This window comes from Salvelinus alpinus, chromosome 21 (genome assembly GCF_045679555.1).
Source record: "Salvelinus alpinus chromosome 21, SLU_Salpinus.1, whole genome shotgun sequence".
NCBI classification, from domain to species: domain Eukaryota; kingdom Metazoa; phylum Chordata; class Actinopteri; order Salmoniformes; family Salmonidae; genus Salvelinus; species Salvelinus alpinus.
The window spans coordinates 31,460,249-31,476,017 of NC_092106.1; the positions used below are offsets into that span (position 1 = coordinate 31,460,249).

General features: G+C 43.6%; 1 protein-coding gene across 1 annotated transcript in view; it reads right to left on the reverse strand.

Annotated features, from left to right (window-relative positions):
- LOC139548234 (SPRY domain-containing SOCS box protein 4-like) overlaps positions 1-15,769 on the reverse strand; it is a 60,666-nt gene that overhangs the window by 14,828 nt on the left and 30,069 nt on the right. The window lies entirely within an intron of this gene.

A 15,769-nucleotide genomic window follows, 5' to 3' on the forward strand; every position in this document is an offset into this window, starting at 1 on the left:
AAAAGATTTAAGAAATCATTCCACAAAGATGTCAAAACAGTCAGTTACCGTGCCACAGATTTTACATGACTATCTCTGGCACAGTCACCCTGCCACTACATTTCCCATAAACCCACTGACTTTCACCCGTTTCCCAGCTGTTCCAAAATGTCCTGTTTCAAATACTCCCTCCCTGTTTGAGGAAAGAGACCTACTCCACTTATAGAGAACAGAGAGAGAGAACACTTAACTGGCAACCTGCACCTCCCTGAGAGAGCTGAGCTGCTGCTGGGACACAATGGAGGGAAGCGGTCACACTCAACCCAAACACCAGGGGGAGACAGAGGTGGTGAGGCAGAGGAGGCAAGCCAGGTCCAGATTTAATAACCACATAACACAAACAAACTACTGTCTGTGCGAAGCAATACACACGTGCCAGTGTGTTTCAAACCTCATTTGCATTGCACTGTCTCTATACAAATAAAAATGATGTCTTCCATTTACATTAGATTTGTATTTATTGTGAAATTGTTAGACAATACTTGTTAGATATTACTGCACTGTTGGCACCAGAAACACAAGCATTTCGCCACATCCGCAATAACATCTGCTAAACACGTGTATGTGACCAATAAAATGTGATTTGATTTTGATTACATATTCATTCATTTATAAGTCCATAAATGACTCATGGTGCCATTTGTGCTGGAATCAAGAGTCCTATTTACCACAACGCATAACGCAATGAGGTCCACAGACTCACTGATCACACTGTCTGTGTTGTATGACATGCAGACACTTGCTGACGGAGATAATGCTAAAGACGGGTTAAGTGGTTTGTCTCGTCTGAGGGAAGCTACTCGTCATCTTATGACCCCTGGGGGGAGAAACATCAAGGCAGACAATTAGATGACAAACATTGAATGGAAAAGGAGTGACATTCTCTCCTGCTGATCTCAACTTCATTACCAAGATGTCTGCAGTCACATGTCAATAGCATTAGCAATGCGCGTGCACACACTTCTGAGCCTATGTGCTGTTGGTGTGTGTCGGTCTCTCCATCCAGTGAGTGAAGTAATGTCTCTCTGTATGTGTGTTGTGAGTGTTCTCTTGACCCCTGTGGCCAGTGTGTTAAGGCACACACACCAAACCATCTGGTGTTTATACTAATCTGGGCCTTTGTCCTCTTCAATATAGTTTGAGCTGTGGAGGATATGAGATGGGTGCAAGGCAGGAGATGGGTGTAACCCACTGCAACAAAATGTCAATCTGCCGCTCATTTGCCGTTCGTTCAACATTAGTTCTAGGGACCACCCACCGGTGGGCGTCTGACTGCCAGCATTTTCGTGCGATTCTACATGTAGAAATCGGTTTATAAATTACGGCTGGCACTCTGAACAGAGGTGCTAAGTCTGCAAGATGGCGCCGCAGAACAAGGCTGACGTTTTACGTATTCCTAATCAATTGTGTTTTTTGCGTTGTTTGTAACTTATTGTTTTACTTATTTTGTACATAATGTTGCTGCTACCGTCTCTTATGACCGAAAATAACTTCTGGACATCCAAACTGCGATTATTCACCACGGACTGGCATAGTCCGACGAGCACCACGACGTCAATGATATACAGCTTTCCTGGGAACAGGCCCAGATCCCGTCATTTGCGTGAAGAGGCGGAGAAAAAGGGGCCAGAGGTCGGGCTGCCTTCTGAGAATTTGTAGGCGATCGAATAAACCCCCACTTTCTTCCATTCTGCTAGCAAACGTGATATCTTTGGAAAATAAAATCGATGACCTACACGGAAGATTATCCTACCAACGGGACATTCGAAACTAATAACTTATGCTTCACGAAGTCCTGGCTGAACGACGACAATATCAACATACAGCTGGCTGGTTATACGCTGTATCGGCAGGACAGAACAGCGGTGTCTGGTAAGACAAGGGGCAGCAGACTATGTATTTTTGTAAATAACAGCTGGTGCACGATATCTAAGAAAGTCTCAAGGTTTTGCTCGCCTGAGGTAGAGTATCTCATGATAAGCTGTAGACCACACTATCTACATAGAGAGTTTATCTGCATTTTTCGTAGCTGTCTACATACCACCACAGAATGATGCTGACCGCACTGAATGAGCTGTATTCCACTATAAGCCAACAAGAAAACGCTCACCCAGAGGCGGCGCTCTTAGTAGCCGAGGACTTTAATACAGGGAAACATAAATCTATCTTACCAAATTTCTATCAGCATGGTAACTTCTCTAGGATAGGGGGCAGCATTTTCACGTTTGGATGAAAAGCATACCCAAATTGAACTGCCAGCTACTTATCCCCAGAAGATAAGATATGCATATTGTTAGTAGATCTGGATAGAAAACACTCTGACAGTTCTAAAACTGTTTGAATCATGTCTGTGAGTATAACGGAACTTATTTAGCAGGCCAAACCCCGAGGACAAACCATTCAGATTTTTTTTGTTTTGAGGTCACTCTTTTCAATGAGTTTATTGGGAAACCAAATTTCTAAGGGACCTGCTTGCAGTTCCTACCACTTCCACTGGATGTCAACAGTCTTGAGAAATTGGTTGAGGTTATTCCTTTGTGTAATGAAGAAGTACGGCCATCTTGAACGAGAGTCACATTAAGTGTCCTGTTAGATAGAAGCGCGTGACCAGAAAGCTGGCTATAGTTGGTTTTAATCCTGTATTTTACACAGATCATCCCGTCTTCAATTTTATCGATTATTAACGTTAAAAAATACCTAAAGTTGTATTACAAAAGTAGTTTGACATTTTTGGCAAAGTTTACAGGTAACCTTTGATATATTTTGTAGTCACGTTTGAGCAATTTGGAAGCGGTGTTTTTCTGGATCAAACGCGCCAAATAAATTGACATTTTGGATATATATCGACGGAATTAATCGAACAAAAAGGACCATTTGTGATGTTTATGGGACATATTGGAGTGCCAACAACAGAAGCTCGTCAAAGGTAAGGCATGAATTATATTTTTATTTCTGCGTTGTGTCACGCCTGCAGGGTTGAAATATGCTTATCTGTCTTTGTTTACTATTGTGCTATCCTCAGATAATAGCATTGTTTGCTTTCGCCGAAAAGCCTATTTGAATTCTGACATGTTGGCTGGATTAGCAACCAGTGTAGCTTTAATTTGGTAACTTTCATGTGTGATTTAATGAAAGTTAGATTTTTATAGTAATTAATTTGAATTTGGCGCTCTGCATTTTCTCTGGCTTTTTGCCAAGTGAGACAGTAGCGTCCCGCCTAAACTCAGATTTTTGGATATAAATATGAACTTTACCGAACAAAACATACATACGTATTGTGTAACATGAAGTCCTATGTGTGTCATCTGATGAAGATCATCAAAGGTTAGTGATTAATTTTATCTCTATTTCTGCTTTTTGTTACTCCTCTCTTTGGCTGGGAAAATGGCTGTGTTTTTCTGTGGCTATGTACTGACCTAACATAATTGTTTGGTGTGCTTTCGCCATAGATCCTTTTTTAAATCAGACATGTTGGCTGGATTCACAACAAGTGTAGCTTTAATTTGGTGTCTTTCATGTGTGATTTCATGAAAGTTAGATTTTTTTGGTAATATATTTACATTTGGCGCTCTGCATTTTTACTGGCTTTTGGCCAAGTGGGACGTTAGCGTCCCACATATCCAAGAAAAGTTTAGATGTGCAACTAAAGAGACATTTTTTTTTTCTTCCCCCACTGGACCACCTTTACTCCACACACAGAGACGCATACAGCTCCCTCATATCCCCCATTTGGCAAATCTGACCATAAATCTATCCTGATTCTGACATACAAGCAAAAAATGTAAAAGCAGGAAGCACCAGTGACTCGATCAATAAAAAAAGTGGTCAGATGAAAAGCTACAGGTCTGTTTTGCTAGCACAGACTGGAATATGTCCCAGGATTACTTTGATGGCATTGAAGAGTACACCACATCAGTCATTTGCTTCATCAATAAGTGCATCGATGATGTCGTTCCCACAGAGACCGTGCGTACATACTAGAGGTCGACCGATTAATCGGAATGGCAGATTAATTAGGGCCGATTTCAAGTTTTCATAACAATTCGAAATCGGTATTTTTGGGCGCAGATTTGCCGATTATTATTATTTATTTTTTTGTACCTTTATTTAACTAGGCAAGTCAGTTAAGAACACATTCTTATTTTCAATGACGGCCTAGGAACGGTTGGTTAACTGCCTTGTTCAGGGGCAGAATGACAGATTTTCACCTTGTCAGCTCGGGGGATCCAATCATGCAACCTTACAGTTAACTAATCCAACGCAATAACGACCTGCCTCTCTCTCGTTGCACTCCACAAGGAGACTGCCTGTTACGCAAATGCAGTAAGCCAAGGTAAGTTGCTAGCTAGCATTAAACTTATCTTATAAAAAAACAATCAATCATAACCACTAGTTAACTACACATTGTTGATGATATTACTAGATATTATCTAGCGTGTCCTGCGTTGCATATAATCTGACTGAGCCTACAAGCATACAAGTATCTAAGTATCTGACTGAGCGGTGGTAGGCAGAAGCAGGCGCGTAAACATTCATTCAAACAGCACTTCCGTGCGTTTTGCCAGCAGCTCTTCCTTGTGCGTCAAGCATTGCGCTGTTTATAACCGAAGTGAAATGGCTAGCTAGTTAGAGCGCACTAATAGCGTTTCAAACGTCACTCGCTCTGAGCCTTCTAGTAGTTGTTCCCCTTGCTCTGCATGGGTAACGCTGCTTCGATAGTGGCTGTTGTCCTTGTGTTGCTGGTTCGAGCCCAGGGAGGAGCGAGGAGAGGGACGGAAGCTATACTGTTACATTTGCAATACTAAAGTGCCTATAAGAACATCCAATAGTCAAAGGTTAATGAAATACAAATGGTATAGAGGGAAATAGTCCTATAATTCCTATAATAACTACAACCTAAAACTTCTTACCTGGGAATATTGAAGACTCATGTTAAAAGGAACCACCAGCTTTCATATGTTCTCATGTTCTGAGCAAGGAACTGAAACGTTAGCTTTCTTACATAGCACATATTGCACTTTTACTTTCTTCTCCAACACTTTGTTTTTGCATTATTTAAACCAAATTGAACATGTTTCATTATTTACTTGAGGCTAAATTGATTTTATTGATCTATTATATTAAGTTAAAATAAGTGTTCATTCAGTATTGTTGTAATTGTCATTACTACAAATAAATAAATAAAAATCGTCCGATTAATCGGTATCGGCTTTTTTGGTCCTCCAATAATCGGTATCGGCGTTGAAAAATCATAATCGGTCGACCTCTAGTACATACCCCAACCAGTAGCCATGGATTACAGGCAACATCTGCACTGAGCTAAAGGCTAGAGCTGCCGCTTTCAAGGAGTGGGACTCTAACCCGGAAGCTAATGAGAAATCTTGCTATGCCCTCTGACAAACCATCAAATGGGCAAAGCATCAATACAGGACTAAGATCGAATCATACTACACTGGCTCTGACGCTCGTCGGACGTGGCAGGGCTTGCAAACCATTACAGAATACAAAAGGGAAGCACAGCCGAGAACTGCCCAGTGACACGAGACTATCAGACGAGCTAAACTACTTCTATGCTCGCTTCGAGGCAAATAACACTGAAAGTGCATGAGAGCACCAGCTGTTCCAGAAGACTATGTGATCACACTCTCTGCAGCCGATGTGAGTAAGACCTGTAAACAGGTCAACATTCACAAGGCCACAGGGCCAGACTGATTACCAGGACGTGTACTGCGAGCATGCGCTGACCAACTGGCAAGCATCTTCACTGACATTTTCAACCTCTCCCTGTCCAAGTCTATAATACCAACATGTTTTAAGCATACCACCATGCCCAAGAACACTAAGGTAACTTGCCTAAATGACTACCGACCCGTAGCACTCACGTCTGTAGCCATGAAGTGCTTTGAAAGGCTGGTCATGGCTCACGTCACCATTATCCCAGAAACCCTAGACCCACTCCAATTTACATACCACCCTAACAGATCATGCAATCTCTATTGCACTCCACACTGCCCTTTCCCACCTAGACAAATGGAACCCCTATATGAGAATGCTATTAATTGACTACTGCTCAGCGGTCAACACCATAGTGCCGTCAAAGCTCATCAATAAGCTAAGGACTCTGGGACTAAACGCCTCCCTCTGCAACTGGATCCTGGCCACCCCCAGGTGATAAGGGTAGGTAACAACACATCCACCACGCTGATCCTCCCAGGGATCCTCACAGGGGCCCCTCAGGGGTGCGTGCTCAGTCCCCTCCTGTACTCCCTGTTCACTCACCGACAACGACGAGACTGACCTCCTCCCTATAGGCTGAGACCTGGCTGCGTGGTGCGAGGACAACAACCTCTCCCTCAACATGATCAAGACAAAGGAGATGATTGTGGACTACAGGAAAAAGAGGACCGAGCACGCCACCATTCTCATCGACGTGGCTGTAGTGGAGCTGGTTGAGAGCTTCAAGTTCCTTGGTGTCCACATCACCAACTAACTAACTAACTAACTAACTAACTAACATGGTCCAAGCACACCAAAACAGTTGTGAAGCGGGCACAACAAAACCTATTCCCCCCTCAGGAGAATGAAAAGATTTGGCATAGGTCCTCAGATCCTCAAAAAGGTTATACAGCTGCACCATCGAGAGCATCCTGACTGGTTGCATCAATGCCTGGTATGGCAACTGCTCTGCCTCCGACCGTAAGGCACTACAGAGGGTAGTGCGTACGGCCCAGTACATCACCAGGGACAAGCTTCCTGCCATCCAGGACCTCTATACCAGGCAGTGTCAGAGGAAGGCCCTAAAAATTGTCAAAGACTCCAGCCACCCTAGTCATAGACTGTTACCGTATGGCAAGCGGTACCGGAGTGCCAAGTCTAGGTCCAAGAGGCTTCTAAACAGCTTCTACCCCCAAGCCATAAGACTCCTGAACATCTAATCAAATGGCTACCCAGACTATTTGCATTGTACCCCCCCCCCTTTTAACACAGCTGCTACTCTTATCATCTATGCATAGTCACTTTAATAACTCTACCTACATGTACATATTACTTAACGTTCCCAAGGTAAACGGACTATTTCTCAGGTCCAGATCGTAGAAAATGGATATAATTTACAGATTAGGATAGAAAACACTCCAAAGTTTCCAAAACGGTCAAAATATTGTCTGTGAGTATAACAAAACTGATTCTGCAGGCGAAAACCTGAGAAAAATCTAACCCGGAAGTGATTTTTTTTAAATTATTATTATTTTTATCTGTGTTTCCTGGCCCGTCTTTCTTCCATTTAAAGGGGTATCAACCAGATTCCTTTCCCAATGGCTTCCTCAGGCTGTGACCAGGCTTTAGACATAGTTTCAGGCTTTTATTTTGGAAAAATGAGCGAGATTTTTCAAAACTAGTCAGGTGTCCTCTGATTAGTTCCTGTGCTCGAGAGGGTAGCTCTCCATTTTCTTTTTCTCTCTTATTGAATAGGTTACGGTCCGGTTGAAATATTATCGATTATGTTTGTTAAAAACAACCTGAGGATTGATTATAAAACACATTTGACATGTTTCTACGACCATTACGGATACTTTTTGGAATTTGTGTCGAACGGAACGAGGCTGTAGTTTTCTGAACATAACGCGCAACCTAAAATTGCGTTTTTTTGTTATAAAAGTAATATTTATCAAACAAAAAGAACATTTGTGTAACTGGGAGTCTCGTGAGTGCAAACATCCGAAGATTATCAAAGGTAAGCGATTAATTTTATTGCTTTTCTGACTTTCGTGACCATGCTAATTTAGGGCTAGCTGTTCTAGCATTGATTGATACACTGACAAATGCTTGGATTTCTTTCTCTGTAAAGCATATTTTCAAAATCTGACACGATAGGTGGTTTAACAACAAGCTAAGCTGTGTTTTGGTATATTTCACTTGTGATTGCATGATTAGAAATATTTTTTGTAATATTTTGCACTCTGCAATTCAGCGGTTGTTTAGGAAAATGATCCCGTAAAAGGGATCCGTAGTGCAGAGAAGTTAATTACTTGTTACTTTTATTTCTTACTTTTTTTTTTTTTTTTACAGCATTGTTGGTTAGGGGCTCGTAAGTAAGCATTTCACTGTAAAGTCTACACCTGTTGTATTTGTCGCATGTGACTAATAACATTTGATTTAATTTGAAGTGTCCATGCCTTAAGGGAGGAAATCTGGAGTGATGAACAGAGGCGAGAGGAAAGGAGGGAGATGACAGGAAGGGGGAAGAGATGGGTACAGGAGGCAGGGATGACGAGCAAAGTCGAGAAATCCGAGGAATAGGAACATCGCTAGTTATTCTGGTACACCTCTCCTCTGTTAGTATAGGTGAGAAGAGCTAGGCCACCACTAACTGGCTGGCGTTGGCAGTGTCGTTGTTAGCAGAGTAAATACAGAGACTGGCCGGACAATACAAGGCCACACAGAGACTCATACATGCCTTGCAGGCGCATTATAGCAGACAAGATCAAACAAGTGACAGCAGCTTTGAACCTACACATGCACAGACATGCAGTTTTCCACATGCACACAATCTGAGTTATAAAGCTAATAAATAGCAGATTATCTGATTCTAAGTGGATTTTAAAACTGTGCATGTCTTTGCTAGCAACCCTTTGTTCCCATACATCCTATCATCTGTCCCCTTAGTGCGCCTTTCTCTCAGCCACGTGCTATCCCTTGGCGCCAAGATTGTTGTGCCTCCCTCCCTCCCATTCCTCCCCTCCATCTCATGTGCTTTGTGGAGCAGCAGATGTCCGTCACACAGTCCTAACTCAGAGTAAATCGTTTCCCATTGCATTGTTGTCAGTGTCGTGGGCCATTGGCTGGCCGGGGATCAATACAACTTCACTGGAGCAAATCTTCTCTAGAAATGACTATTGCGCAGAGGGGGAAACACCACAGTGATATGTGGGCGTATTGGAAGATGAGGGGTTACACTTATTAATGTGAGATTCTGAGGATAACTCCAATGTCACACAAAAGGTGGGCAGAGTTTGAGCTATTTCAGTGATCCAGTCCATCTGAGCCAGGACTAGTGGACACGCACACACAGAGGTGTGAACGAACTGCGTTAGTGATAGGGTGAGCACATCACTAGTCGTACACACTCGACCTAACACAAATATCACTTGCTTTAACAGTAACTTAAAAATACAACACTGAAGGATTTACTGTGAGACTGACTAATACTCCACTACCATAGTGCAAGTATGACAACAAACCACACGATACTGTTACAGTGAGAGAGCCACGGTGAAATCCAATACTTCAAGACAGAGCATGACATCCTGATAATGAGTGTGCTTTACTGCCTACTGTTAAAAAAGCAGAGCACATCATCTCACAGGACAGAAAAGACAGTGACTCTCCTACTCTCCAGACTTGTGTAACCCCAAACCTACAGGAAATGGCTTCTCTTGCTCTTTGTGTGCCAAACAGCTGTGGAATGCTAGAGTACCACATAGCTCCCTTCATTTTATATTTCCCATACTGAGTCCCTATAACATGCTAGCACAACCTTGCTTGAACACAACTGTGCCACACACAGAGAGCTAGAGACAAAGCGAGACAGAGAAAGACAAAGAGAGCAAGCGAGCGAAAGCAAGCGCCAACATGGAGAAAGAAACAGAATGAGAGGAACTTCTTAACATGCAATGCGATATCCAAGGTCAAGCTGGTGTCAGCAATTAGATTTCTCACGACTCAAGGCAATGTGTACGCAAACACTAGAGGAGAGAGGAAATCTTAAAAGCCTTGTCCAACTGTGGCCAGAATAGTGGATCGAGAGAGAAATACAGAAAGCGAGAAATAGAATAGAAAGAGCGTGTGTATGTCAGTCAGTTCCCAGCTACGACAGGAAAACACAGTCTTGCCTCAGTCAGTTCCCAGCTACGACAGGAAAACAGCCACTGGAAGGCGAAAGGGGGGAATGAGCGAGGGAGGTGGCTAAGCATAAGGCCACAGAAAGTCTTTCCCAACTATTAGAAAACAACCCAGTCTCTCTTTCGCTCTGTGCTTCAAGTGGAGCGATGGAACAAAGCAAAAGAGCAGGAAAGAGAACAAAGAGACTGGTAAACAGTCCCTCACTGACTAAGTGACTGAAGCAATAGGTTAGTCCTGAGGACGACGACAAATGAGAAGTGAATAGGGAGTGGAGAATCAGAGCGGTTGTTGTTTTTGGATAAAGGTTCTGTGGACATGCCACTGACCAAACCTTCCAGAACTCAGAGCTGAAAACCACCCTGGCTGGACTGTACTTTGCTGGTTGCTGCAGAGGCAGCCTCATCATGAGTGACGGAAAGAGAGAATGCTCTGTAGTGTTCCTCCAGTAGGAGACTGAATAGAGGGGAACGAAGGGAGACAGAGGGAGGGCTCAATGATGGTGGGAGAGCTGTATCACGTTACTCCTCTCACACAGACACATAACCTTACAAGTATGGAGAGAACATGACATACTTGTTCATGTCAACAACATTTCAGCCCTCTCCCGCCTAACCTTCTCACTGTTCAGCTTTGCAACCATGCCCGCCTCTCCGCTACCCTTCTCAGTGCCTATCCATCCCCCTTTCCCTCTCATGTTTCTCCCCTGAGAGACAAGAAAGCCTTCCCACCATATCTGCTGCTACCCACACTTCAGAGTGGCATTCCTCTCACCATGCCCTTTCCTCAATCTGGAGTGGCTTAAATCACACAAACTGTAGAGTCCAGTCAAGTCTCTATACCACACACACAGAGACAGAGAGTCTATGACCATCTGCTAATACATTGGAATGCATTCTGTATAAAAAGCGTTTGCGTATGAGAGCGCACATAGGACACTATAACCTGATGTTTCTGCTTTGTTTTGACGTAGGCGCCTGTTGAGTGACAGCAGCGCTGTGTGTGTGTGTGTGTATGACCTCTGTGTGAGACAAAAGACCTCCCCTCGTCTGAGCAGAGCAGGACAGCACCGAGCACAGGCTGGGAACCCTTTCAACTCCACTGCCACTGTTTTTACATTCCAGTCAATTTCAACTCTCACCACACAACATTGCCAAAATACACAGTTAACTAGCTAGCTACAACCTTTGCTTCACAACTGTCAAAAGCACAGTCCCTTACAGAGAAGGCAGCATGATTCACTGAAATTATGAGAGAGTGGGAGAGAAATTTGGAGGTGGAGTGAGACAAGAGAAGTTTTACTACTGGAGGTTCCATTCACTCCATCACCAGGAAGCGAGTAGAAAAGGCAATCATGCGAGAGATCAGAGAGTAAGGAGAGGGAAAAAGGATGGCTAAAGACAAGGAAGGCAGAGTGGGGGAGAGGGGAAAAGGTTGGGAGATGAAAGAGAAAGCAGTCAAAGAGCAACAGACGAAGAGAAGGAGGACTGGTAGAAAGATTACAGATCAGACTGTGTGCGTGCACATACCACATAAAAAAGTTGGGGGAAAAACTTGCAGGATGCTAGCTATAAAAGAGTATCGCCTTCACAACACCGCATCACAAACAGCCATCTTGAAAGAGTAGTGCTACTTTTATCTCCTCTTAAAAACAGACCGACAGACAGTAAAGATGAATCACTTTACAACAAAGGTCAAAGAGGGTTGGCCAGCCAGGGTTGGTAAATGAGCAGCCATTTGTCCAAATCACTTCCAGTCTCATATACAAAGGAGACTGAAGAGCACAATATCACCCCCTAACCCACAATGCTTCAGTAATCCAGCTCCTCCAGATATGCGCCCAGCAGAATGGCCAGTATAGAGCTGGATAACAGAATAGCTGGCATCATACCTTAGCACTGCTCTGGGGGCCAGTACGTGCATTGCCACTAGTTGTATCCAGATAGTGAAGTATTTGAGATCTGGCCCCAATACAGACAAAGCCGCTCGTTCAAAGTCCAGTCAGACTTGGCAGGAGTCGTTTTACTGTAAGCACAAGGTGTATTCTGGAGGCATAATCCACTGGGTTGAGTACACACACACTCACAACCAAACACAAGACACATTCTGACAGGAGCTATTCATGAAGGTTAGTCAAGGTAAGCAGGGCAGGACATACAGTACCAGTCAAAAGTTCAGACACACCTACTCATTCAAGGGTTTTTATTTATTTTTTTACTATTTTCTACATTGTAGAATAATTGTGAAGACATCAAAACTATGAAACATATGGAATCATGTAGTAACCAAAAAAATTGTTAAACAAATCAAAATATATTTTGGATTTTAGATCCCTCAAAGTAGCCACCCTTTGCCTTGATGACAGCTGTGCACACTCTTGGCATTCTCTCAACCAGCTTCACCTGGAATGCTCTTGAATGAGTTCCCACATATGCTGAGCACTTGTTGGCTGCTTTACCTTCACTCTGCGGTCCAACTCATCCCAAACCATCTCAATTGGGTTGAGGTCGGGTGATTGTGGAGGCCAGGTCATCTGATGCAGCACTCCCTCACTCTCCTTCTTGGACAAATAGCCCTTACACAGCCTGAAAAACAAATGATATCCCATCTGGTTTTCACCTATTTGGACTGGCCTATCGCCGCAGAATGCTGTGGCAGCCATGCCGATTAAATAAATCACCGACACTGTCACCAGCAAAGCACCCCCACACCATCACACACCTCCACACCCACCTTCACGGTGGGAACCACACATGTGGAGATCATCTGTTCACCTACTCTGCGTCTCAAAGACACCGCGGTTTGAACCAAAAATATCAGACCAATGGACAGATTTCCACCGGTCTAATGTCCATTGCTCGGGTTTCTTCGCCCATGCAAGTCTCTTCTTATTGGTGTCCTTTAGTAGTGGTTTCTTTGCAGCATTTCGACCATGAAGGCCCGATTCATGCAGTCTCCTCTGAGCAGTTGATGTTGAGATGTGTCTGTTACTTCAACTATGTGAAGCATTTAATTGGGCTGCAATTTCTGGGGCCGGTAACTCTAATGAACGTATCCACTGCAGCAGAGGTAACTCGGGGTCATCAAGGCAAAGGGTGGCTACTTTGAAGACACTCAAATATATTTTGATTAACACTTTTTTGGTTACTACATGACACGTGTTATTTCATAGTTTTGATGCCTTCCCTACTATTCTACAACTTAGATAATAGTAAAAACAAAGAAAACCCTGGAATGAGTAGGTGTGTCAACTTTTGACTGGTACTTTATATGGCCTCGTTATTGTACTTTTAAAATGTTGTTTATTTAATAAATATTTTCTTAACTCCATTTCTAGAACTGCATTGTTGGTTAAGAGCTTGTAAGTAAGCATTTCACAGTAAGGTTGTACCGGTTGTACTCGGCGCATGTGACAAATAACACATTTGTTGATGACTCTTTCACAACTCCTCTCATAAAGTCCCTCCTATCAGCCAACAGTTAGGCAAATCAATGGATAAATTACAGACAAATGATACTTGTCATCACATCACCATACAGGTAACAAGAACAATGCCCAGAAAAACAGGTTTGGGTAGCGCTTGGGAACCGACTGTGGCATGTTGATGCTACACGTGGGTCGAACTAGTATATGAAGCCAGACGCTCCTATACACTTTATAAAGGGCTTGGGGTACATTGATAAATCATGCTCTAGAATGTAATCCATAATGGGGTGACAACAGATAGCGACTTAGCCTAGCGCTCACTGTATTGTCACTGTGGTACTAGTAGGTTAAAACCCAAACCAGTCTCTCCATGTTTACAGAGCATTTCAGCTGATTGGGCTGGGCCCTGTTCAAATATTAATAAGTACCCAGGCTGAAGGCTCTGGTTACCTGGGCCAGCAGGTAAGTAAGCCCAAACAGTTCTGATCAGGTTCCTCACCCTAGCCCCTGGGTCATAGAAACAATCTATTAAATAACACATGGGTGAATCCATCAATAGGAATGAACCATCAAAAGCACTCAAACATTTGGCATCATGACATGTACAGGATCTTTTATTAGCATCTCTGAATAAAATGACAGCACCTCATCTCTGCTGCTTTTGTTGGAAGGTGTAGTGTTTTTATAGCATGCATAATCAAAGTCCACTCTTGTTTTGTGCCCGTTTTACACTTTGAATGGTTCTGGAATGCAGTCAATGTCCAATGAAGAAGTTGAATTGGGTCCATCAACTGTAAGGAGCAAATTATTAGTAGACGAGTGTTCTGCTGGTTGTGGGTGAGCTCATCTGTTAATTCATCTGAGATCTGGAGTCCGCAGCAAACAACCAAATCCAAAGGTCACAGGTCAATCACCTTACTGTGGCCTGCCTACTTCCTGAGGAGAAACAGAAGGGGGCCAATGAGACAGCAGGTAGAATCAGGACAGTACATATTAGACAGTGTCTGGAAACATTACTAGCGGTCAAATCCTTGCTTCTTTAGTCCGTGTTTCCTCACCTCTCTCTTTAAAGTGGATTGGAGGAGAGGATCAGATTTTTTTGTTTTATTTAACTAGGCAAGTTACTTGAGAACAAATTCTTATTTACAATGACGGCCTACACCGGCCAAACTCAGACGACGCTGGTCCAATTGTGCGCCACCTTATGGGACTCCCAATCACGGCCAGATGTGATACAGCCTGGATTCGAACCAGGGATTGTAGTGACAACTCTACACTGAGATGCTGCACCACTCGTGAGCCCCATAAGACACACTCGTGAGCCCCATAAGACAGGACACCGGCCTAGACAGTGACGTGGAATAAGGCAGGCGCCTTGGGAGGTGAAAGGACACAAATGTAAGTGTACTAAAGTTGAGTGTAGGGGAATTCAGAGTCAAACAGTGACCTAGTAAAGTTGAGGGTAAGGAACTTTAGTAACCTGGATGTGCAGTACAGCTACTTTAATAGGCTTCAGCACAGGACATTCCCTCAAACCTTAGCCAAGATCACAGGACTGAAGGCTCTAATCATTACATAACCAATGTGGACCTGCCTACAGCAGACATGAGGCAAGCAGGTGACATTACACAGGGAGACATTCTGTACCAAGTGGGAATAGCTCAATACCAATCAACCAGAGGGAAGGTAAGTCAGAGAGAAAGGACAGCGAGGGAGGAGGGAGGTATAGAGAGAGAGAAACCATATTCATGAGGCATTGCAATCTTAATGTTCATCAAATGTTCAGGCGACTCCTCTTCAAACATTAACCAGGCGTGTAGTGCCGCACCGCCTGTCGTTTGATGGCTAAATTGGCCATTAGTCCGGGGCGGAATTGATGAAACGACTCCGTGGGTTGCGTCGCTGTAGTACATTTCTCAGCCTAAAGAAAATAGCCTCTAATCACAACGTGACTACAAGGTCTCTTGAGTACGGAAATAATTCCCAGCCTCCACACACACCATCCAGACAACAAACCGATTATCACGGTGCCCCTGCTGCTTCCACCAAACTAGACCCAAACACACAATTAACTCCAAAATAACACCAAACCAGCAGTAACTTCAAGCCTCAACCACCTGGTGAACCACTGGAGACTAGACTACCCAGCCAAGACCACATTCATCTGCTGTGTAAAGTGCTGCAGCCTCCAGTTACACTAGGTGGAAACATGGTTTTAACAGGTGGATAAACTCCCCATTTTGAGTCCACAGATGTTGCCGAGCGGAACTGGGAGCTCTCTACCACTTGATGAGATTAGAGGTGATTAGAGACGTCAGGCCTGATTAATACATCACGCCTTTCTCATTACAGCTACCTTCACCTCTCCCTCACAATCTCCCTGTCTATCTCGCTAGGCCGGGGCTC